We start from the raw sequence: 27,532 nt of genomic DNA, 5'->3' as shown, positions 1-27,532 counted from the left end.
ATTACTGGTTATTCAGCGGAAGAGACATATGGATGGATCTTGTTGAATTGGAACTATTGTACATTGGGGTCTACAAAAATACCAAGGATAGCAACTTTTCCTGTACGGGGGCCCAGACAGTAGCCTCAAAGGGTTTGATGTCCCAAACTGGTTATTCAGCCAAATAGACACATGGATGGATCGTTTTGAATTGGAACTATTGCATATTGACAAGTTATGGGACATCGGGCCCTTTGAGGCTACTGTCTGGGTCCCCGAATAGGAAAAAGTTGCTGTCATTGGTATTTTTGTAAACCCCAATATGCAATAGTTCAAATTCAAAAAGATCTGTGTGTCTCTTTGGCTGAAAAACATTTTTAATGGTTTTAAAATACTAAAGTGAACAATAGCCCATGAAGAGTGACACATTTCAAGGCACTCAATTATATAGGCACTATATAAAAGAAAACCACATTTGCCAATCAGTGGTTCACCGTAGTTTAGGAACAACAAGTGTGAAGGGTAAAGCATCAGACATGTGAAATAAGATCCTTATGCACGCTGCTCTTGAAGGATGGTGCTGCGTTGTCAGATATGTCTCCGACTACCCCATCTGGTAGGCTATTCCAAAACGTGAACTGACGTGTGGATGAAGGTCCTGCCAGTAGGTACACTGTATGGTTCTAAAAACTGGTACTGTGAGAGCATGGCAAGGTATGGACAGGCTTGAGCGGGTAGCCCTTCTGTCTACAAATGACTTTTGTAGCTGTGCCTTCAGATCTGGTGGGAACAAGCTGGTGTGCATTTTATAAAGGACTGTTGTTGCAGCCACTTGACGTTTTTGATGGAGAGATGTGATGTTCAGCTCTGTACTTGCTTCCTCTTCGTTCACGCTTATGATTCGAAGGTCCTTCCTCTCTGAATAGAGTCTAGTAATCCTAGAGTGGGTGTGCTGGCACTAATCTTAGACAGTGAGGCATATTCCATCACACTGCAAACTTTAGCCTTGTAAACAGTTGCTCTGCCTCTGAAGCCTCTCTAATATCAAGTTTATTTGTAACTCTCCTCAGAGCGCCCAACTTCTGTCCTGCTCTGTATGAGACGTTAGAATTGTGCTTTGTCCAGGTCAGCTTGCTGTCGACTGTGACTCCCAGGATCTCAAGCTCCTCCTTCTCACCCGGTGTGGTGGTACCAAACAGAATATTTATCTTGGTTGGATTCCTCTTTCTTGATATTGCCATTGCCTTTCGTTTCGATGTCTCGAAGGTCACCATTCGTCTGTCATGCCTATCTGCCCAGATCCTCATTTTCTCCAGGTCTCTGTTTAGGCTAGTCGGGCTGTCTCTAGATGTAACCTCACAAAACATGGTGGAATCATCTGCGTAGATATAGAATTGGGTTTCACACTCATCACCCAGGTCATCAATGAAGACAGAGAATAAAAGTGGGTTCAATATTGACCCCTAATGGAGGATGGCCAGATACAGACAACTTTGATGGAATGATCTCTCAGGTAGCTACTAATCCAGATGAGCAGCTCGCCGGATACTCCTTTTGCCATGATCAAAGTCCATTATGACAGACATTATTGAATGCTCCTGTGATATCCAGGGCAGTCAGACGCAGGTCGTTGCCTCTGTCCAGGAAGTTGGACCACTCTTGGGTCAGAATGGTAAAGATATCAGTTATATTGTGGTATTGCCTAAATCCAAACTGTCTATCTGATATCAGTTGGTTTTCAAGGAGGTAATTCTGAAGTTGGTTTTGTACAACAGCCTCCTTGCACTTGCTGATGATGCAGAGCAGAGGTACATAGATGGATTAGACTTCGCATCTCTTGTAAATAGGGATGAAAATGCAGTCTTCCATTGGCTTGGAAAAACTCCCTTGAAAAGCAAAGCTCAAACAGCAGACTGAGTGGTCTTGCCAGTTATGCGCTTGTATTCCCTCAGGACGCTTGTAATGATTTCATCAGGACCAGTAGCTTTATCTTTTCCTTTGAGCATATTGCTGAAGCTGAACTTCAGGAGCAGATTTTTCTGTGCGGTGAAGCTAACATTTTATAGCGGCAAAGGTCTGTCAAAATGTTTCAGCTCTGACTTTTGATGTAGTGTAGACTTGACGCCCATTCTGCAGCACTGGTATATCAACTCTGATGGGAATACCAGACAGGGTGTTAGAATTTATGGGCTATCGTGCCCTTTGAGGCTACTGTCTGGGCTCCCGTACAGGAAATTAGTTACTGGCATTGGTATTTTGCAAACCCCAATGAGTAATAGTTCCATTGCAAAAAGATTCATCCATGTGTTTCTTCAGCTGAATAAACCAGTTATGGGACATCGGGCCCTTTGAGGCTACTGTCTGGGCCCCCGTACAGGAAAAAGTTGCTGTCATTGGTATTTTTGTAAACACCAATGTATAATAGTTCCAATGCAAAAAGATTCATCCATGTCTCTCTTCAGCTGAATGAATCAGCTATGAGACATTGGGCCCTTTGAGGCTACTGTCTGGGCCCCTGTACAGGAAAAAGCTGCTGTCATTGGTATTTTTGTGCACCCCAATGTGTAATAGTTCCAATGCAAAAAGATTCATCCGTGTCTCTCTTCAGCTGAATAACACCATATGGGCGGGCCCCTTTTGGGCTACTCTCTGGGCCCCCTTACAGGCCAAAATTGCTGTCATTGCTATAGGCATGATAAGTATCCTCCTGGGAGTGATATCCAACAAGTTTTGTCCATGTCTCTCTTGAGCTGAATAAATGTATTTTTGGCGCCCTATTTTGTGACCCCCAGGCTGCCTGTACAGGCTGTGACCCGGCAGCAATATGGAATATTGAATCTTGGGCCTATACTAACATAACCAGGCCATCAAACCTTTTGTCTCTTCTCAGCTGAATAAATCGTCTGGGCTCCTAGTCTATTTGTGTGTTTTGGTGTTGACCGTGTTGCTCAACATTTTCCCGGCGATTATCGCGATATCTAAGGTTTTGCTGGTTTCTGGACCTGTAAATCTGAGCCTTTGATTGCCCTCGGTTTGGCATACTTTGCGACTTGTTTATTCGCAACTGTCCTTTTCCGTAATCAGGATTACCAATATTGCGGTTTTGCGACTTGTTTTTTGGAGACTGTCCTTTTCTGCAATTTATTTCAGGATTACCGATATTGCCGTTTTGGGGCTTTTTCTTCTTTACAACCGTAGCCCACGTTTCATTAGCTAAATGGCCTAATGAGGGAACAGCGGCAGCGAAACAGTTCAGGAGAATACGGGTACCACTTTCATTCAGATGGATGTTATCTGTGAATTTACCCGAGTCAATAGTACCATCCTGGTATGTGACTTTGGGCTGATGTCGATGAACCCGCAGGATAAGCGAGAGGCTAGATCTTTGTAGCTTTCATTGTAGGTCCCTATTTCTTCGCGTTTAGATGTCCGGGGACAAACAGCTGATACGTGAAGAGTCGCTGTTGGTACTTTTACCATAAGACTTGTTAGAATGGCTTCCATTGTTTCTGTGACTTCTTTAACATCTGTTCCGCGGGAAACATTGTTGGTTCCAGCATGTACAATTATATCGCTGAAACTTTGAAGCTCATCTGTCATCCCAGAAATCTCATCAAAAATGTCTTTGACTGTTGCACCACTTATTGGTTTAACACACACATCTGAGAAGTCAGCTTTGGGAATTTCACGTAACATAGAGTCCCCTATAATAAGTGTTCTGCATTTCTTAGGTGAAGTTGGGGTAGAGTCTTGTTTTGATTTTGTTTCAAGTGTTACTATGCGTTCAGACAGATCTTGGTTCTCCTTCTGTAGGATTTTGAGAGTTTGTTGTAAGGAGGTCACAAGTTGACAGTCTTTTTTCATCTGGGATACTGTTTGCTGGAGGCAATTCAGTTGGAAGCAATTTCAGTGGAAGCAATTTCAAATCGGCCATGGCCAAAAGGTGTTCCACTTGACCCGACTTGAACAAATATGCACTTTAAAAAAAAAAATTGAAGTGGGTCTTCATACCCCACCACCACCCTTATTCCCTGTATACTGAAATATGCACATTTTGTCAGATATTCAAAGAACAGATACATAATGAGAGGACATGTTGCTTCAAAACGTACATTTTATCCACCCAGAAGCACTTTTCAAACACAAATTAATCATTTACTATAGAAAATAGTCTATATACAATACTTTTCTCTGAATTTCATAACACTTTGTATGCTAAATGTCCAATATTCACCAATATCGCATAAATATTACACATACAAAACTGGGTAACTTCTAATAACATAGCCATGACAAAATTAGGTTGATGTATTATTACCGGACTTGCTTATAAAGGAATTAAATGAATCTGTAGCTGTTTATATGTGACCCATCATGACAAAACCCGTCATACGTCGCCACTTTTGAAGATACATCCTAATAAACATTTCATTAAAAAAAGGAATTTTGACGGGAAAATTTTATATTTTCATGGACCAAAAATTGAGCAAATATGACAAATGATATTCCACTCATATTATCGATTTACTGTTTACCTTCAGGAAATCAAAAGTCTTTTCAACCATTTTTGTGTATATATATGCTGGACCTTATAAATCATCCTTGTATATGTACCTTTCAACACGTTTAAGGGATCTGGAATGAGCGTTTAATCGTTTCGACAGTATTTTTGTGGGACATGAATATGTAGATCTTGCATTCTGAATACGCAGAATGTCTTTCTGATATCAAATAATTTTCATTTTTTGAAATTCACGATATAATACAAATTTTATGACAAATTATTAAAATTTAATATTTTTCACATCTTTTATTTATAACAGTCCTCGAAGTACATTTTATAAATCTAATGATATATTTTAAAGTGTATGTAGCTGGGAGGAAAAGCCGACGATCAATTGAAAATTTTGACCTTTTTCATATTGAAGATATGGATTTTTTTTCCCCAAAGACCTAATTTTTTTTTGGTGTTTGGGGAAAAATCCATATCTTCAATACGAAAGGTCAAAATTTTCAATTGATCGTCGGCTTTTCATCCCACCTACATACACTTCAAGTATAAATCATCAGATTGATAAAGTTTACTTCGAGCACTGTTAAATATCAAAAAAATCATTTTTTTAAAAATCGAAATTATTTGATATCAGAAGGACATTCTTGGTATTCAGAATGCAATTCGATATGTCTGATGTGCTCTAATGTCCCACAATAAATACTGTCCAAACGTTTATACCCCCATCCCTTAATGTCACTGGTGATGCAAATTATTGTCACCTGACACTACACTTGAAAGTCTTTCTTTGATTCAAATACTGGCATTAAGGCACGTGATCGGCGGACTTGACGAATGTAACCATCCCTTGCCTTCTGCCCATATACCTTCTCACTGGTTTCAGACACCAACTTTATCGCTCTTTCCACTGATTGTGGTTGGCATAGATATTTGGGTACATTTAGTGGGACATTTACTATATCTTTAACCTGCTCATCAGTTAGGTGCTTTGTCAGAGGTGGCTCAGTGACAGGCTCTTTGCGCCAATCTATCATTTTGCTGTAAGCCGATGCTCCAAACTTGATCTGAGGGACTTTGAAAAAGCATCTGTCTCATCTGTTGGGAAGTCGTCATCAGGAAACGTGGCTCCTTCTGCTTCATCTTCACCTGTGCCGTCAAAATGCTCTGCAACATTGACCGCGTGTTTCCGTGCAGAAAGTATCCATCTAACAGCCTCTTCACGAATGATTTGAGTGCTGTCAGCTGCCATTGCAAGGAGGAGTTTTCTGGGAACCACATAGGGGCATAGAATTTGACAACAATATTTGCCAATCTTGTCAGTCCAACAGAAGGCTCAGGTGTTCTGATATACAAGCATATAATTTGTTCTGCAGTTGTTAGCCAACGTGAATGATTGAGATTTGATTTTCCCGTCAAAATTCCTTTTTTGTAAATGTAATGTTTATTGGGATGTAAAAGTGGCGACGTATGACGGGTTTTGTCATGATGGGTCACATATAAACAGCTACAGATTCATTTAATTCCCTTAAAGCAAGTCCGGTAATAATACATCAACCTAATTAATTTGTCATGGCTATGTTATTAGAAGTTACCCAGTTTTGTATGTGTAATATTTATGCGATATTGGTGAATATTTGACATCTTAGCATACAAAGTGTTATGAAATTCAGAGAAAAGTATTGTATATAAACTATTTTCTATAGTAGATGATTAATTTGTGTTTGAAAAGTGCTTCTGGGTGGATAAAATGTACGTTTTGAAGCAACATGTCCTCTCATTATGTATCTGTTCTTTGAATATCTGACAAAAATAATGTGCATATTTCAGTATAGAGGGGAATAAGGGTGGTGGTGGGGTCTGAAGACCCACTTCAATTATTTTTTAAAGTGCATATTTGTTCAAGTGGGGTCAAGTGGAACACCTTTTGGCAATGGCCGATTTGAAATAAAAACCTTCCATATTTATGACCCGCCCTAATAATTATTATCATGATTGATATCGGAAATCTATCCCGCGGGCGACAGTTGATGCTCTCTGTCGAAGGTGGCATATCCCCACTCACGAGTTCTAGGCCTAGAAATCATATACATGCGCGTATATTGAAGGATGGGGGTGGGGTGGGGGTTTTGTTTGTTTGTATGAAACATAAACGATGCATGGAGATGATTTGATTATGAATTAGTTTATTATCCCCGGGAAGCACAACCCATACCTCTTTAAGAGGGGCTCCCCGCCCTATATAACCACCTCCTTCTCCCCTCACTTCCAATGCTCTCTCCCATCTGTTTCTCTTTCTCCCGGCCCATCCCCCTTGCCCTCTCCCACCCCCCCCTCCCCACACACACACACACACACACCACCACACAATCTCTTCTCCCCTCTACAGGGTGTCCCAGAATGATTTATACCGTGTTTGCAAAAATAACTAAAAATAGAAGACGGGCAGTGTATCTATTTTTGATACCTGCATTATAATGTTGGATATGTCTCCTACTTATTCTGTTAATTTCAGCACGCTACCTTTATTTGTTTTGGCGTGGCATGCAATAATGTAAAATCGATGAAAAACCTGCTTTTCATTTTCAGCGCAAACAACTCGCATACCCTTGAAAAATGGCACAACACACTTGATCAACTCATGGATCTTTTTATGTACATTTAATGTAAATCAAACAAATGTGGGGTGTTTGGCACAGCATCTCGACGACAACTACTGTTGGGTTTGCGCCTTAAAGCTTGCCGGACAGCTGCAATGTTCGCTCTAGTTCTTACAGTCTTACGAGCACCTGAAGCTTCACTCTGCCGATTCCTGACAGTTCCGTGCTCGTCGAACTTCTTTAGGTTATACACTATCGTTCCTTTGACAGGAACGCGTGCTCGCGGAAATAGTCTAATAAATCTTCTTTGCGTCTCAACAGAGCTGCCAGTTTGCTAATAAGTTTTTGAAAGAACTCCACGCTGCTGTACAGTAAATTGAGGAGCCATCTTTTCTGTACCACAACCTATATTCAAAATTGCCGCCAAAGAGAGAATGGGATTAGGCCGCTCAATGATTGCTTCGTAACGTCATAAATAATAGATGGATATCGGCTATTTAATGGAAATATGAACTAAAATACCTGCATAACTTTTCCCAAATAACTTTGTGCTGAACGGTTAGTAATTTTACAGATTTTCAAAATAGGTTGCATTATCAAAACTTAGAATTCACCATTTTTACGCAATCTTCTATAACTTCTACTAAAAACGTCCAATTATTAAAATCTAAAAAATTTGAGAAAGCTAAATATATGTACAACTTAATATACACAACAATATGACCAATAGACATGCCCTTCATATGTAAAAAATTCCATCTTTCCCGGTATAGATCATTCTGGGACACCCTGTATCTTCTACTTTTGCAGTAAAATTGCTTCAGTAAAAGTCATTAGGTTATTAGAGGTCATATAATGGCCTTCCATCGATTCTGGTACATGGGATTAAGGACATGAATCGATTTTGTTTATAGCACCTATACAATTACAATAGTGGCCCTTTGTAATGTCGAATGCAAATATTTCGATGGTCTATATTTTTTCACAGGTGAAATAGCCTAGGCTTATTCGATTTTGTAAACCACGTCTTTCAATGTAGATTACCATGCTCGATTTCTCTCCTCGTGAATATTGCACTGCGAAATTTAAACATTTCTTTTGTATACTTAGAGTAGGTAACTTCAAATTAAACAATTTTCTTCTTCACACCACTTATAAGAAACGGAAACCAAAACCGAAACTGACTGACACAAATGTTCAGTTTTTAACAAAAGGTAGAAACAATGAGTTCGATATCTTATGATTCAAGTGGTTAGGCAGGACAATAGGAAACCACGTGACCAAAACCAAAACCAAAACCAAAACTAAAACTAAACATTTGAAATGAGGCACTGAACAATACACAAGAAAGGAAATCCAAAATTAACATAGGTCTACTGTTAGCCTATCTGTTAGTGGTGATGCTTTCAGGGTTTAAATGCTAGCAAGAAACGAAAATCGACCATTCTGTGTTCTCATTTTGCAACTAAAATAGGCTTCTCATGAAGCTTAAATTGACAGACCGGGATGCTAGCTGAGATTTGAGATGGCGGATATGTGCGAGTGCTTGACCAGGCATTGTATAATTTATAACCATCCTTTTTATGTCTTGCAGTGCCATATGTTATATTGTAAAAAACATAGAAATCAGAATTGTCAAAATACAGTTATATTTATCTGTTCTGCATGACACATTATTGTTAAATGTCAGCACTAAAGAAGAACACGGGGAGAACAAAGATATTGCAGCTTTTTATTAATCTAAAATTAAAGAGTACTGCAGATGTATGCATATGCAACAATATATTAAGCCCCTTAATTCTATTGCACGCAACACAAGGCACTTTACAAATACAAGATAAAAGCAAGGTACAACTCTAAAATTTAATACAATATTAAAACGATAAAAATAATATTACAGCAAAATGTACAATGGTAAATTTTTGAATAGAAGCCTGTTTTATTTCTTACCGCCGTAACTCTAGTTAGAATTTAAATCAGAAATCCGCCCATGGACAAACGTACTGAAAAACATCGGGCAGTACTGAAATCAACGGTGCAATCATAAAATGTTCTATAGGCTATTTCTATTTACCTGTATTCCTGATTTTGCCATGTTTAAGTTGAAAACATGAAATGTATTGAAAACTACCTGGCTTTGATGTAATGCAGAAGACATATAGTCGCAGGGACCTATTTCACTTCGAAGTTCTACTATGTATTTAATGATAAAGTATGTAATAATAGTATGTTAATTAACATTAAGGGATCTGGAATGAGCGTTTCGACAGTATTTTTTGTGGGACATGAGAGCACATCAGAAATATCGAATTGCATTCTGAATACGAAGAATGTCTTTCTGATATCAAATAATTTTCATTTTTGAAATTCACGATATAATACAAATTTTATGACAAATTATTGAAGTTTGATATTTTTCACATTTTTGATATACAACAGTCCTCGAAGTAAATTTTATAAATCTAATGATATATTCTTAAAGTGTATGTAGCTGGGAGGAAAAACCGACGATCAATTGAAAATGTTGACCTTTCATATTTCAGATATGGATTTTTCCCCCAAAAGACCTAATTTTTTTGGGTGTTTTGGGAAAAAAATCCATATCTTCAATACGAAAGGTCAACATTTTCAATTGATCCTCGGCTTTTCATCCCACCTACATACACTTTAAGTACATATTATCAGATTTATAAAGTTTACTTCGAGTAATGTTAAATATCAATTTTTAATCATTAGCCATAAAATGTGTATTATATTGCGAATTTCAAAAAATCAAAATTATTTGATATCAAAAGGACATTCTTCGTATTCAGATGCAATTCGATATGTCTGATGTGCTCTAATGTCCCAAAATAAATACTGTCCAAAGGTTCATACCCCACCCCTTAATGTCCTGTGTGTGGACTAGACTGGCGAGTTATTATCTTCTTAGATAACCAACTGCTTATTTCTCACAAAGTATATACCTAATCATGTGCTAATAGTTATGTTTATTGACTAAAACCGTGGTGAGGTTGAAATAAAGGCTACAATTTAATTAGCTTTCTTCAAATAACGTATTAGATTAGCATAACATTTAAATGGTTTTATTGTAAGTTATACTAATAGAGCAAACGACTTTTATTATTTATCGAACTTGGAAAAAACCCTAATTCAATTTCTTCAGACTTGCGAATTGTTGTAAATCAGTCTGGCACAAAGACTACGAGGGTTGGTCAATAATATCCCGCAACTATTATTTATCTCCGCTCATGCATGACTTAGATGACTGTTACTTACGATCAATAAAGTTTTTCCAGCCATGGCTTAATTCTGAATTGTCACCTAATTTGGGTGTACTTTGTCTTGGGTCCAATCTCTATCATGGAAAGTTTGCTATATCTTTCTAAATATAATGATTGTTTGTTCAAGATTTGTGTTTTAGCCTTTCATATTTGAAAGAACTAATGTTTAATTGTAACATTTCGAAACTACAAACCCAAACTGGGTGCTATGATGTACAAGATTGGTCTACGAGTATGCATTTTACCAAGTTAGCAATAGGTATTTCCTTCATGTTGCCAATGCATGACTTTCTTTATTATACTCAAAAACGGATTTTATTATACATGTACTAGAAAGTTGTTTACGTGCATATAGGCTCCTTCACAGTCGGTTTCTGTTGTGTATGTTTACAACTGAACCACATACAGACTGGGTTGCCAGGACTACCAGACAAAGAATCTGTTTTTTGACTATAATTTGGCCTCCTATCAGTTTTACTGATAAGATGGCTAATTGAAAATAAACACTTATTTTGTAAACAGATATGCTCTGTGGTTATTTATGGATGGAAACTTAGGAAATTGCTATTAATGAAATAATTAATATATTAAACATACATTTTGCTTTGTTAACAAATAAAATCCGTTCACAAATAAGGTTTTTAGAAACCATTCGACAATAAACATTTTGAACAATTTTGCTCTATGAAAAAGGATACAATTGCACCCCTGCTGATCCGACTACTGATAAGCTCTCAACAAGCATTGACAAGTAAAGTGTGACCACTAATTAAACAATAATAATGAGCATTATCTGACCATTCCCTGCTCTGACCAGAGCTGGGTATAAATAGTGCAGGTGCCTACTACCAACACTAATTGATGTTGGGAGTGACACTAGTCGTCGAGGGGGGGGTACCAGTAATTGGGGTAGATAGTGGCTTTGGTTTTATAGTACATTTTGGTACAAGGTCATCCGAGGTGAATTGAGTATCGATTGTCAGATTGTGGATAACAATTCTGCCCAAAATTGTTAAAGGTCATTTGAGGTCGACTAAGTATATATTGTGTTGGCTTGTCAGAATGTTCAAAGTGGTGTCAAGCGCATTTGATGTCAACAGAGCATCGATAGTCTGATTTTCATAAAACATGGTGCATGTAATCACAATTAGGCCCTAAGGGTCAAAACCATCAAGGTCATATCAAGGTTAACAGTTACTGATAATAGATAGTTGGATTGTCATGAAATTTGGTTGATATGAAATCCCTTAATTAAGCAGCAAACATTCTTAAGGTTGTCTGAATATAGATTGTTGGATTGTTGTAAAACTCAGAGGATGTGATTTCAATTGAGCCGTTTGTTACAAGTATGAATTAAATGTAGACCAATTTAGCACACATTCTCCAATTCAGTTTTCGACATGAAAATTTCGAGTATTTCCTAGTAGGATTTCTTTTAGAATACCCTACCACTGTAGATTTTCAATGGGGGTCTTTTATGAACGACCCATACACATACACTGTGAATGTACAAAATGGTAGGGTATTCTAAAAGATAGCCCTTTCCAAGTACTTGCAATGCAAAATTATGAAACATGATCTTCATCCATGGCGTTGTCTTTTTAAAGACATTTCTTGTTACCTTTGTTTTTTAAAACACATAACAATTAGTATTGTCGCAAAAATTTGTTTAAGGGAACTGGAATAAGCGTTTTGAGCGTTTCGACAGCATTTTTTGTGGGACATGAGAGCACTTCAGACCTATCGAATTGCATTCTGAATACGAAGAATGTCTTTCTGATATCAAATCATTTTCATTTTATGAAATTCACGATATAATACAAATTTTATGACAAATTATTAAAATTTGATATTTTTCACATTTTGGAGATATACCAGTCCTCGAAGTAAATTTGATAAATTTAATGATAAAGTCTTAAAGTGTATGTAGCTGGGATGAAAAGCCGACGATCAATTGAAAATTTTGACTTTTCATATTGAAGATATGGATTTTTTTCCCAAAAGACCTATTTTTTGGTGTTTTGGGGAAAAAAATCCATATCTTCAATACGAAAGGTCAAAATTTTCAATTGATCGTCGGCTTTTCATCCCACCTACATACACTTTAGGTAGAAATCATCAAGTTTACTTCGAGTACTGTTAAATATCAAAAATATCAATTTTTAATGATTTGCCATAAAATGTGTATTACATTGCGAATTTCAAAAAATCAAAATTATTTAATATCAAAAGGCCATTCTTCGTATTCAGAATGCAATTCGATATGTCTGATGTGCTCTAATGTCCCACAATACATACTGCCCAAACGTTCATACCCCTTCCCTTAATTTTATAAAAATGTTTTTTTTTTATGTTGGATGTGCCATCACCCTCTGCTTTTACTTCTACTGATTTGTTCTGCTGCCCTCTGTCTTTATCTGAAACTTTCTGACCTTTTACCTTTCATCTCCTTTCAATTTCATCTTTTTGTTTAACATCTGTTTTACTTTTGTATTCACTCTTGATTCACTTCACTGCTTCTCTTCTCTGTGATTGGTGCATCTTGCATTTTTTTGTAAGTGTCTCTTTTGTTAGTCTGTATATTGATTTTGAAAAGATTATTTTGTTTAGGAGTTTAAGGCTACATGCTCTTTTTGGTTGAAATTTTTGGCGGGAAATAATCCCGCACAAATATTAAAGTAATCTTTTCCCACAACTAAATATCATAGTCAGGAAATTAATGATGCATCTGGTAGCTTAGATCATAACTTTCATATACTTAAGTTGCAATTATCCCAGAAAATTCTTGATTTGTTTTTACAGAGTCTTGAATTGACGAGGTTTATGATCAAAAAACGACACTCGGTGTATTTTGAAATTCGAGGCCATAACTCTTCTCAAATTAGCCCCAAATCATAATTTATTATATACACGTGTAGCAAACACCAATGGGAATAATTGGACGTTGTTTGCGGAGCCTCGTTTTGATTAGATTTTATTTCACAATATTTCTAGTGTGAGAATTTTGACCTGTCAATCCCTTTTCGGATTTCGCATCCGAATTCATTAAAATGTGATATTTTGAATTAATAATGAGTACGCTTACCTTTCTGCAACACTTCCCGGTACCATTGCGCATCTGGTGACAGCCAATATTTTAGCTGAAAATAGTCCCTTCCTATCATTTTTGAACAAAATATGCCTCGATATTATGTACATGACACATATATATTGGCACAGCGAGGAAATGAAGAGAGCCATTTACGGTGGGGTAGGCTATTGGAAGCTATTATGGTACCAGGCATGTCAAGCAGATGCATACATAAGGGCGGTATATTCAAATGCTATTGTCTGGATCATTGAGTATCGATCGCGCAAGTAGGCTTATACACGTAGAGGTGTGTTGTCGCTCCCCTGGTTTTGACATAAATTACAAGGACGTCTTGAATGACCCAGCGTTTTTATTATATTTATTAGAAAATTCATCGTCGTTTATTACGAGTCCTAAGTGTCATACCAGTTCAATTCATCAAAATTAATTTGTATTAAATGAAAAACAAACAGACAAGTAGAGTCCAATGTCTTACTATGACTGTATTACTACCAAAATCTGCTTTTCAATACACTAGAAACGTGTTGATATGTATATCTTTGAAAATCGTCAGACATTAACCACAGGTACCGCCGTGGCACAGTGGCATCGTTCACTGTTCAGCATAGTGTATCGGCAGTGGTTCGAACCCTGGTGTAAATTTTAGTATTTTTTATTCGTTTTATTAATACGCTGTGCCGTTTTTCAAACACCCCCCTAAATGAAATTCATGGGCAAGTACCCTTAATGATGTTTCTTTTTAGTTGTTGGGCAGTATGTGAGCTGATGACTGGACGAGATGGATATACATGGGAGTGTGAGGGCAAATGTTTCCTGCAGGACTTTTGTGTGTAAAGGGATGTGTGCAAGCTGATGAATGTGAGTAATGTTGGCATCCTAAAACAAAATTTATTTTATACTGTAAACCCTTCCTTGACCGGAGATGGCATAAAAATTATTTGGGGTATTTATATTTGGTCTTTTTCTTAGGTTAGTTTAAAGTAATTTTAGGGAGTTAGTTATGACGGAATTTAATTAAGTGTAGAATACTTTGGCAATAATTTCAGGCCTTTGCAAAAATTGTTTTGTGATGATTTGAAGAAACGTTTTGGATATGTTTGATAGTGATTGTGATATTTTGAGATATTTTGATATGCAATTTTATTTTCTCGAGACACGAAATTTAGTTGCAAATTCTTTTCGTTTATTACGAAAATTTATTAGGCTTATATATTTTTTTCTTCATAATCACCCGGAGTTCAAGACTCCTTTTAAAGGTGATGCACAAAACTTTTCATGCAGAAATTGCGGCCAACCAAATTTTAATATAAATGAATTATGAAGAAAAAAAAATATATAAGCCTAAAAAATTAAACAAATTATCTAGCTTGTTAACTTGTTAAACCTGACACAAACTACATCTAAGATTGGTGTTCGAAGCGACGAATAGATGATCGAAATAAAGACTTGGCTTTCGAAAAGTCACTAGAAGCTAAGATTTGGTTTAAAGTAAAAGTTCCATTTCTGAAGATAACAGCCCAGCAAATGATATCGATGACGATGTCAGCATTGATAAAAGTTTTTAATTTCAGCCACCAGACTGCACACCGAAGAATTGCTAACAAAGTTCTTCAATTTCCTTGTTGTATGTAAACCAACCATGTACAAATGTATGTATGGCCATCACGATTGGTAAAGTTCAAGTTTGGTTTGAATTTGACGTTGAAGAAACGCTGGACTCCCAATAACAAAGTTATAACAAAGTTTATTATATGTTGAAGAACTGCTCGTCTCGGAATGTGGCAGCAAACTGTTACGTGCCATGTACATCAGAAGTTGAACCCAAAGTTGTTAACACTCGGCGAATTCGCCATTATCGCGCAACCTCCTTGTCCCCCTTTCTCATCAGCAGTCCCTCAGCTCCACTTCCCATTGGCAGATCTTGATGTTCCAAGTTCAATCAGCTACAAGTTTTATTTTTAATCACTAAGTTGCATGCAATTCTGTGTGTATGCACAACAATTTGTTTAGCATGCACAATAATTTGTTTATCATGCCCAATAATTTGTTCAGCAAGCACAATAATTTGTTTAACATGCACAATAATTTGTTTTAACATGCACAATAATTTGTGTGGAATACACAATAAATTTTATTTGAAAAATAGTTGGCACCAATTATTAAAAAAAAATCCATCATTAATATTTCCAATATCTTCCGTTAGTCGCACAAAAAAAAATCATTATGTTTTGAAACATCAAAAATTGTTACCAAAATAAATTATATGCTCACAGCGATAAATAGGACATTTTTATCCAAGTGCAAATGGACGAATGCGCAATTTTCGACTTTGACAAAAACATTTAAAAAAAACCAAAAACAAAACAAAACAGTGAAGCAATTTTATTTCACTGTAGGAAAGGTGAAAGCATGATTTAATCAATCCCACCGCTGCCACCAAAAATTATGTCACGGACCAGGGGTTTTGGGAGAGCATGAATAAAAGTCCGACTTATGACGAAGTCGGACAATTCCCTGGCCGTGGGTTGCGTGGCTGAAAAGAACAGAAACAAAAGTGGCGGGAAAATTTGATAATATTGAGTAACCGAAACAAAATAAAATACAATTGAAAACGATAAAATATAGAATAACAAACAAAATTCTGTGTCTTAATAAAAAACTAATTGATCGTGTCGTCTGCATGGTTCGATATCTGGTTCTAGTGGTACACTTCGCAACGACAGTTTCAACCGTATGTTCCCTCTGAAGCAAGCGGTCGGTCCAGTTGGAATCTGGATTTGCACGGATCATATTCTGTTTCTGGTACTCATCTGTATCTGATTCTAATTCTACATGTTCAAGTTGAATACCTCTCAATGTTCCAATTGGAATCAAATGATTGGTCCAGTTTTTGAAAGCTGGACATGGTGCTGGTGGAATAAACATCTGCTCTTGATATCTGAAATGACAAAAACATAAAAAATATGACTGAATTAAAAGCAAATAATGTCATGATATGATTATCGTTATTATATTAACATGATTGATAGTATAAAAGCGCAGTGATTTTGAAGCGCTTTACACAGACACAACGTTCATCCACAAGCCTCAGTACACTTTGCAGGTGGTCGCTGACCACTACGGCCCCACATCATTCCATAAACCATTAAACAAAAATACAGGGACTTGCAGCTAAGAAGCGAACACCCTAGACATTCACAATAGACCTTCGCAGCCAGGATCAGCTCCCCGAAGTTCGTACGGATTGCAACGAGACAATTAGCAGTAAGTTCTTTGTCCATGGGAATTTCAAGCTAACTCATTGGGTTCGAACCTGGCGCGAGGAATTATCACAACAAATTCTCGCACAAAAGTACTGCTCAACCCTCATAGTGTACCCAGCTCAAAAGGCATGGCCACTTACGTTGGTAATGATCCTTTAAAATAATACAATCCGATGTAAGCCAGCACAAATCCGAGGAAGAGCGCTATTAATGGTAATCGCTGAAAATGCAAGAAATATAGTTTTGGAATCAACAAATCTAAAAAGGAAAATAAAATTGCATTATAAAGACGACGATGCACTGCTGTTTGGTTGTAACAAGGGTGATATAGTAAAGTTTAAGGTAGGAATTGTCTTAATCGTGGGTGGCTTACCTTAGTGACTATTCAATAAATTGCAAAGTTATAACATAAAGTATATTAAAAGATGAATTAATTGTGTCAAAAGATTTGGGCTGTTGTCGAGTAGGCCTAGTACTTTCATTGTCGACAATCGTCAAATCTCAAGATCCGATGTTATCGACAAAACAATACATCAACAAAGTCAACATATTAAGTTCAGAGACTATACGTTATACATCGTTTATTTACATCATAATAATATTACCAAATATCATATACGCAGCAACAGAATAAATAACCAAATAAGGAACCAAAAGTGCCATTACTAATCTTGAAAAATAAATCCAGGACGTGTGATAGTAAATGTGATATCAAAACCCAATGTTACCTACGAATACCACTAGGATGCTTTCAGTATCGCAATACTAATCAACCTAAAACAAATGGAATATTCCCATTAACGCTTTTTTCGTGTAATGTAGACCACAGGGTGTCAGGAAAATGATAGCTCAACCAGAAAATATTTGTTTTTATTTTTATAACGCGATCAATATGATCTTAGTCAATTTATGCTAGTTTATTTTTGAAAATGAAGTTTAGGTCAGTTTCTGTATTTTATTTATCAAATGAGTATGAATCAATTTACACATTGTATAAGAAGGAGTAGGATATATGTTTTCAAGAATATTAGGAATTATAAGCATACACCTAACGCTTTATACAATGAAAAGGTGAACAAACCCGGGTATTCGTAGGTAACATGAGCGATTTAACAATATCTATATTGAGTTTAGAGGTTTAAAGTTTGCTATTATGGTAATGAATTAATAAAATGGTAGTTTTAGATCTCTTTCAGATGGTACGTCCAAATGAATAAATGCTATTACCTTAGATCAAAATTTTTTTGATGCTTTTAGCAAGATTTTGACCACTTCATTTTGATATACAAGTAGTTAATCAGCAATTTTACATGATAAATAATTGTTGAATGAATCCGTATATGGGTAGTAATAGTGTCCTGGGGTACCGCTTAAAGTTTTTGACAATTAATTTCCATTGGTAGCGACACTTCATTACACATGTCATGTATTATGCTGTATTCGTAAGTAACATTTCAGTATTTGTAGGTAAGAATTAGACTTGTGGTGGATATCCCAATCAAAACTTCATTTTATAAAGCACTTTGAATGTATCATTTTCTTTATGTGCGTTTATTGATACTTTAGACCCTATCATGTATTAATAATGTCGGTTCACAGCGGTTGAAAGAGTATTGAAGTAAGAAACAAAGGCACTAAAGTGACTTTAATTTGCTTAATTGCACACAACTCGCTTAAAACCGTTATTGCAGACTTGTGAAGTCCATCTTGGAGTCAGTTACGTCTTGTGGCCTTTCGTTTGAGGGCAACTACAATTAGCTTTATACCAGGGTCCATCATTATGTTGTCTAGATCATGAGACAATGAGAACAGTCGTTTTTTCCATGGTATTCGTAGGTAACCTTAGCGAAAACGTCAAAAGTTACCTTCGAATAAATCAATTTGGACACAAATTACTCAGACACCAGAAGGTCGGTAAACATTTAAAATGAAGCACACATGACAGTTGACAAATCCAAGTATTTATCCCTTCTAATCTTCGTTGAATCTGATTTTTCTTTCAAATGAGCAGACCGTCGTCTATTTCAGTACATATTTTTCAACAATTAAGCCGTATTCAGTTTTGCATGGTGGGCATGTATGTGAATTCGCAACTTTCATTGACATATGATTTGATAGCAAACATACAGGCCTTCGTTATGTACCAATATGGGCATTGGCATGAATGGCGGTTTTTCACAATACTGTCATGATGTCAAATTGTATTCGTAGGTAACATTCGGTTACCGAAATTTACCTACGAATACTTGCTTTTATTGTTGACATCTCAGAAATATTTAAACGCAGGCTATTGAAACTTGGTAGAAATAAAGAGTGTATTACCCTGCACCTATTGCTTAACTATTGTTTACTATTCTCTCACTTTGTGGAAATGACACAGCTTTTAACATGTATTCGGAGGTAATGCATATTTTTTACCAAACCTACCTTTGTGCCATTTAGAATTTCTGGCAGCTAAACACAATAATAAAGATGCCCGAATGCAATGCATTTCAGTATTGGACATATCAAAGCTTGTATCAATTGCGCATTTATTAGTGATTTCCATTTTTAAAGATATATCTAGTGCTATGAAAAATTGTATTCGTAGGTAATGTAAAAAATACCACTCAAAAAATGATCACAAAAAATTCATAATTATGTACAAATATGTGAAAAATTGAACAGGCAATCTTTGAATACACGCCTTTCAGGAAATCAATTTAGATTCAATCCAATGACTTCTTTTCATAACTGATTTAGACGTTTTTAAAAATACTTTAAGAAATATTTTGAAAAAATGGGTAAAAAAAGCATGTTTTGGGGTCTCTGTGTCTAAGTTTTTCACAGAAGGGGGTCTTATTATATATGGCGCGAAGCGTATTATCAAGGCGAATAAACACAATACAAAAATGAATGCCAATTGATTAATACTTTTAAGTTATGGCCTTGAACATGCCGTGTACACTTTTCGTTGGATTCGACCATATTTGTCAACAATTGGTCCCTGATTGACGACATTCAGGAAAATTGCTTTGTCGACAACATTCCGACAACAGCCTTGTCGGCAACAGCCCTACAAATGACACAGGTAATCACAATTCCAAGATTTCCTGTTTTTTGACGCAGCCTGCAAAAGAATTGTCTTAATTCCGGAATTTTGATAGCGGACACTGTCACAATTCCGGAATTGTGACAATTCCTACCTTTTGACAAGCTGCGTCACAAACGGGAACTAAAATTGTATTACAATAACGACGATGAATTGTTGTCTGGTTGTATCTTATAATAGACTTCAATAAATAGCCATTTATAACCCAAATTATATTTAAAAAACATGAATTATGTGTGTCAAATGAAACAGGCAGTCACAATTCCGGATTTGTGACATTTCCTGGTTTTTGACACAGCCTGTAAAGAAAGTAGGAATTGTTTTAATCGTGAATGGTGTACCTTAGTGACTTTTCAGAAGTATTTTGGTGGGGGCTGGAAATATACTTTTCATGTTTTAATTTTTAACTCCCCTCTCCCCCTTTTCGTGAACCTAAAACCTTTTGACCTCCCTGTTAATGGACCTAAAACTTTGTTGACCTCCCTCATATATATTGAGTACAAAACTTTTGACCCCTCCCCCCATATAATGTACCATTCTACATCAAAGGACAAAGGAAACATATAAATGATACTAACATTTTACTAATACTTGCACTATAACTATAATCTAATCAACTGGACTTACTATTTGTGAGGTCAATCCTGGACACATCATCAACCCTACGCCCCCCCGGCATAGCATTCATATCTACATACTTACAAAGTATGATGTTTTGCATAACTTTTATTTTGCATAAAGAAACACCGCGCGATGCAAAATATCATATTTTGCAAAGGTATGTGGTTTTGCACGCAGCACCGGGTACTCATATGTATATGATAGATGTAAGCATTTCTTTGACATCTATGGTTCAATGCATATGTACCGCGTACACCACATTTCGCCATCCTGCAAGAGTTTCTAAAATGCTGTTAGAATAAGAAAAATTTTAATTTTAATTATTGTGCAGGTCACGGCAGCCCTGTGACCTTTCCGGAAAAAGCCGAGTGGGAGGTTTTTCAAATAAATATTTTCTGTGTAAAAACTGTACCATCAGATAGGTAATGGAATATATGAATATTAACTGTACATCTATCATAACAATTTGTTATAACAACTTGCTTCAAAATTGATCTAGTATAGAAGGTAGAGAATTTATTTCAATCTTATATACGCCTTTTTTTGGAATTAAGTGAGAATAAATTCTGTAAAAACGGTAAATTTTTTATGTTAAATTTACATTAGACCCCACAAAAGATTACCGCTTTGTTAAGCTAAATAAAATTAGGGGTCTAATGTGGATTTTGAATGCAAACTGGAACAATCCAATGCCTTGTCAAAAGCATTTACTTCAAAATGGAGTTCGGATGCAGTTCGTAATACAACTTCCGCCAACTTGCGGGAAACCACAGCAGAGCATGTGGCCGAAATCAAAATCGATTTTATGTATTGTGTATGTATCATAGGCCGCTCGTATTAATTGTCTCTATGCGCTTGAGAATTCAACAATATAAATAATGGTAGCTCTATTATAATACACATTAATGTTTTAAGCAGATACAATTCCAAAATATGATACGTTTTCTGTCTTTGCTTGTCACGTTGAATGTTGAAGTAATGAAGTTGCGATTTATTAATATTATATGTTTACATTTTCACGATGGCATCAACAAGTCTTTGTGGCCGAGCGGTCTAAGGTGCTGGTGATATGGTATACAAGATACGGTAGCGGCGCAGTGCAGCTTCTGACAAAAATTTTTTTTTCTTCTAAATTTCATATTATGTTAGGGAAATGTGGCTGGGAGAATGTATGTATGGCGAAGAGCGGTGTGGGTACCGCGTAAACGTTGTAGTGCAGGGCGATATATTCAAAAATTGTATTCATCTATTGCTATGGTAATTAATCCTTTTACGTCATCACTGTCGAAGGCTCTCAACAACATATACTACTTACTAGCAACAATAAATCTTCAGATATTTTATGCTGAAGACGCCGGTTGCCCAAGCGCTCAGGTGAGTTACTAAATTTGAGTAGCATAGAAGTAGCCTTTAATTTTTGACGCTGATTTTTGGCACTTCAATATGAAATGGATATAGGTGTAGGGCTGGCACTTTCGCACTAAGGGGTATTCGGTGAGAGCAAAATGTAAAAAATATGGGGTCATTGGGTGAGAGCATGATTTTTGGCATTCGGTGAGAGCAAAATGTAAAAAATATATGGGGTCATTGGGTGAGAACATGACCTTTTTTTAATTGGAATCTTTGGGTGAGAGCCGAAAAAGCGCCACAGAAACCTCGAAAATCGATTTTCTAGTTCTAAATGGCTTCAAATTTCTTTGGTTTTTCAAAATAAGTAACAAAATCAGTGATAAATGAAAGTTGAACTTGTAAGGGTCTTTGGGTGACAGATCAAATGGATAAATTAGGGTCTTCGGGTAACAGAGCATGTGTTCGTAAAAAAATATGCGGTCTTTGGGTGACAGCGATGCTGAAAAAGGGGGTCTTAACAGCCCTACATACGCGTCACCTCCAAAGTTGGAGTGCCCCTCCAACTTGTTTTATACCCTCTCCCTTCCTGGGATTAAGCACTCTTTTCAAAACGTAGTCGGTAGTCTAACTATGAATATATCTTGCTATGAATATAATATACATACATGTTCTAATGCTAGAATTTATACAACTTTTCACGTTAAAATTTTAAACTTATGATCAGGATCCTATTTGAGGAAAACGTATTTTATAAATTGACATAGAAATTTGTGTATTAACGACATGTTTTGGTCCAACGACGCAACGTATTTTGAGGTTAAAATTTTGTCAGTGATAAACAGATGCCATATGCTATAAAAAGAAAATGAAGATTTTTTACCAAAATTGGACCACCTTATGACATGCGACCATTTATGTATAGGCTTACAATGAAATTATTACCATGTCATTTTAATAAATATAAATGGAAAGGCTTACAATGAAATTATTACCATGTCATTTTAATAAATATAAATGGAAATGCTTTGTCAAGTTGTAAAGTACTCACTGTAGCCTACTCAAATACAACCACTAGATACACATCATCCATTTATGATCACAATGGAACATTGTTTTAATATTGTAAAAAACATAGAAATCAGAATTGTCAATACAGTGATAACATGATAATAATCTGTTATATACATGACACATTAAAAAAAATGTCAGCACTAAAGAAGAACACGGGAGAGAACAAAGATATTGCAGCATTCCCGGGGCAGCTTTTTATTAATTATTTAAAAATTAAAGAGTACTGTAGTAGCCCTATACATATGCAACAATAAAAATTATATTGTACGCAACGGCAAGGCGCTTTACAAATACAATATCATAAAGCAAGATACAAATTCTCTAAAATTTAATATATACAATAAACGATAAAAATAACAGTATAGCAAAATGTACAATGTTAAATTTTTGAATCTAGAGGCCTGTATTATTTCTTACCGACGTAACCATAGTTACCATAGCGTTTCACGCAGATACTTATAAATTGAAGCGACGTCGTCGAGATGAACTGATGATAATTTAAATCAGAAATCTGTCAACGGACAAACGCCCTGAAAAAACATCGGGCAGTACTGAAATTAACGCGGTGTTTTGCCAAACCATATACAATCATAAAATGTTCTTACCTGTATTCCTGATTTTGCCATGTTTTAAAGTTGAAAACAGATACCACAGCACAGCACATTTCTAGTTTGTATGAATTTATGCTGAAAAAGTACGTGTTTAGCCTGAGATGTTTTTTTTAAAATAAAATATTTGACCTCAGTCGAAGCTGGAGTCTCACTATCATAATCAAATCCTTTACCTGTAAATGACAACCTGAGGTTTACAGCATTGGACATGGTCAAACGCAAGACCTTGACCATACGCAATTATAATTTTATTACATAATGGGTAATTTGTGTGATGAGTGCACGGGCCACAGCGTCATCATCCCTATATCTTCGTGTCAAAAATTGCCGTGATAGTACGGCGAATCCTCTCGTTTTTCAATAGCTACGCATGGCGATTTTGTTCGAGATAGGCCGAGCGACTCAGGCTAAGCATACCATTTACACCATACGACTATCATAATGATATACCACCAAGTTTCTATTCTACACATTATTACGATTTGCGCATGCTCTAGTACCCCATATGATGTTGCTATTCCACGAAAATTTGATTTGTTTTCAGGTAAAACCCAGGTTTTGTTTTTAATACACTAACTTGAAATTGAATACACTAATTAGCGGCCATTGCTGTTTGCTCTGGATATATTTTACTGCATTTTATGCGTAGCGATTTTTAAATCGTAAATCAAAATTGTGATATATTTAATTTTGAGAATTACAATTATATAAAGGAACACATTTAGCCCATTCACCTAAGATCCAGGTGCTTGTATAGAATATTCAATCACACGTCTATAACACAATGCATATGTAAACTTTCTTTATCTGTGTCAATAATAGAATATTGATTTCAATAGAATTGAATACATTTTGAGTTTGTGCTTTACCACTGAGCGATCTAGCGATCGATTTCTAGCCAATCAGATAGGACTCCTTTTCTTGCGTTCGGTGAAATACCAATCGCCTGTCGCTCACCAACGGAGTATGGAGCTGTATGAAAAAAATATTTATAATATAGGGTATTGACACTGTGCGGGCTTCAAGCAATCATACATACTCATTACATATTAAAATTATATTATATATAGGGCGAAACGTAGCAGAAAAATCATACGAAGTTGATTTAGCTTTCGAACATTTAAAATGTTCTTCTTCAGATCTAAGGCCCTTCACAATTGATTCTGAGTTTACTGTTCATGATTTTAAAAACAGGACGAGGTGACTTTTAATTATTAATTATCTATTATTTTCTTTATTTAGTACTAGTTATCACAACCAATTGACGGAAGTCCGCATTTAATTATTTTATTAATATGCTTACTTTTACACATGGTATAAGGTGCAGTTATGCTGTTTGTTTATTCATCATTATTGTTGATATGATTCATGTTAGAAAGTAGCAAGTAAAGGTCATTAAAAGTTATTTAAAAAAAGAAAAGGCAAAATAAAAATAAAATAATTAATTTTGGACGCGGGCGGTTAACAAAAAAACTAAAAGATATAAAGTGGTATAACTAAACATAATACTGCTAAAACTACCAAAATTACTACATTTACAATTACAGACCTTAAGGGATGTGGCTTTAGGAATAAAGACCAAACAAACACATTCTTGTTTAAGCCCTAATAGTGTATTCTTTCAACCCTTTTACAACTTCAGCTGTGTAACCGCTAAAAAGTGGTTCTTTTAATTTTAGAAAATACATTACAAATCGCAGTGGACTTTTTGTACTGATCGTACTATAAATGACCACCAGCCTATAATGTTCTTATCACACTATAGACTGGGATTACATGTGACGTCATTGCCAGGCAATTTGTCTCTATTGTTCCTTGCCCGGATTGCCCACGCAGCCATGTTGTGTTCAGGGACCGTGCTTTTAAAACGCCCGCCAGATCATAATAAGGCCATTGAACTGTGTAGAGGCCACACGTATTCGCTGAAGTATAACGGTAGCACTGTCCCTTATCGACTCATTAATAATGTGTGGAAACAGGTCAGGGACGGCATTCTGATAATTCTAATCCCTTCTTTTGAGGTCAATAGATAAAAGAAAGGCCTTGAACACAGGTGCCTGGTTGTAGATAATATTTGATCATCAAAGCTGCTGGCATAAGATATTTCGAGGAGGCAGCGCTTATTATTTCTTGTAAACACAATCTAATGTTGTACTCACTACATGTAGAAGAGATATAGCTTCATGTTCAGTGTAATCAATTAAATACTATGACTGGATATCAAAAAAATCGCGAGGCATTCCTTCTTGTTATAGACGACAAGTATTAATTTTTATATTATTATGACAAAATCCAGTCCCTTCTCAATTGATTAGGCTCCGGGATTAGGCTTTATTTTCGAAAATAAATCATAGGGCCTAGAGGCCATGATACAGGCTTAACCTAAACCATATTCGGTATGCAGAAACCTTCACAGTCCGGGCGGCGCTTGCACTCGCATCGCATTAACCAGGCAAAGTTCGCTAAACTGAGGCCTGCTTCAATTGCCAACCTTTATCGAGGGGCGAGTTTGAGGTTTTATAGTCATCTATTACATATACAATTTTCACCCCGATATGGCAGTGACGGCAACGCGTTGAAACGGCTGTTTCGCTCGCGCATCTATGCGGCGTCTTTAAGCGCGTGCGTATGTACACCAGCGCTTTGATCGAACTCTAGCGAGTGAGGCTGCACCTAATAAAATTCATACAGTACTGACGTGACGTCACTGTCACATCAGGGTGAAAATGGTATTGAACATAGCTAGTAGAAAAACCGTGAATATAGTGTCAGAAAGTCTCACACATCTTAGCATAACCTTGTCGTTAATGTGACACCGAATGCAGCGCCATTTTTGGAATATATTCGATCATATTGTGTGGGCAAATATTTGGTCAAATGTAGGCTAAGTAGGCCTAAATCATGAAAATCGCATAATCGGAATAATACCAACCAGCAACGGACATTGAGACAACACTACGTGAGAAGTTTGGGATAAGTAAAGCTTTTCCTTGTTATAAAAAACAAGGAAAAAACAGTCCTTTTTATCACAACGCGATATATTAAAAAAGTACATTTTGAGAGGGCCTACGCTGGTTCTTTTGATTCTAGTTTAAAAACTGTTCATTACCTGCAGTCCGATTTGGTATCTATGGTTTCATCAAAGTCTTGGGAACTAATGTGGATAGTATTTTGGTTAACAAAAACGATACCGTTAAAATTATCGGTATTTATGCAAGCAACATTTCTAGTATGTAAAATGCATTGAAAATTGCCGGCTAAAGAGTGCATAAATTAAAATCGCGAAGAGTAATAGTAACAATAACTATCTACATTCCAAGCGGAAACGCTTTTCAAAAACATACCATCTTTTTTCGGGCAATCGCTGAAACCGAAATATGAAATTCCAGGCCATCTGTAAAAAAGTGCGTGGGCGGAAATGACCATGAACTTGGGTCACCGAAACAAATGTTTATATTGGTGTCAGGCCTTTCATAGTGATTTAAAATTGCCCGTACCGTTAAAGCTAATGCAATGTTGATAACAGCTCTCGACCAACACATGTCAAAAGATAGTGAATCCATATGAATATTGACACATGGCTTATTATGAGCCTCATATGTGACTGGACACCACGAATCAGCCGTGAAGTCGGCCCAGGTCAACTTTGTTTTATTTCGTGTTTAGAAAATATATATTATAAGCTTTTTAAAGCATATTTGACTTCAAACGATACCCAGAAGCGGGGTTATGGTTTGTTGAACTCTGTTCCTTCAACAAAATTGTACTTTTTTCGGTTCTACATGTGTCTCTTTTTCCACATTTCTGGTAATAAATATCAAACAGTCATAATTGGCGGTCATTTCAAATCATTCCCAAGTCAACGAGGTTCAGGAATGTCCTCTCATTGTTAATTGTTGGTTATACATACTTAGACAAAATACACTGATTTGTTTCCACCACTTGAACAGGATTAGCCAAAGCAAACAAAGACAAGAACTACTTAAGGATTCTATAGAAATAGGTAGAAGCTTATGATTATTGATTGGTTTAAACAGTGTTTGATGAGATACTTGTCTCAC

Source organism: Amphiura filiformis, unplaced genomic scaffold (genome assembly GCF_039555335.1).
Source record: "Amphiura filiformis unplaced genomic scaffold, Afil_fr2py scaffold_72, whole genome shotgun sequence".
Taxonomy (NCBI): domain Eukaryota; kingdom Metazoa; phylum Echinodermata; class Ophiuroidea; order Amphilepidida; family Amphiuridae; genus Amphiura; species Amphiura filiformis.
The sequence above is the reverse complement of the archived record's forward strand: the minus strand, read 5'-3'. Positions refer to the sequence as shown.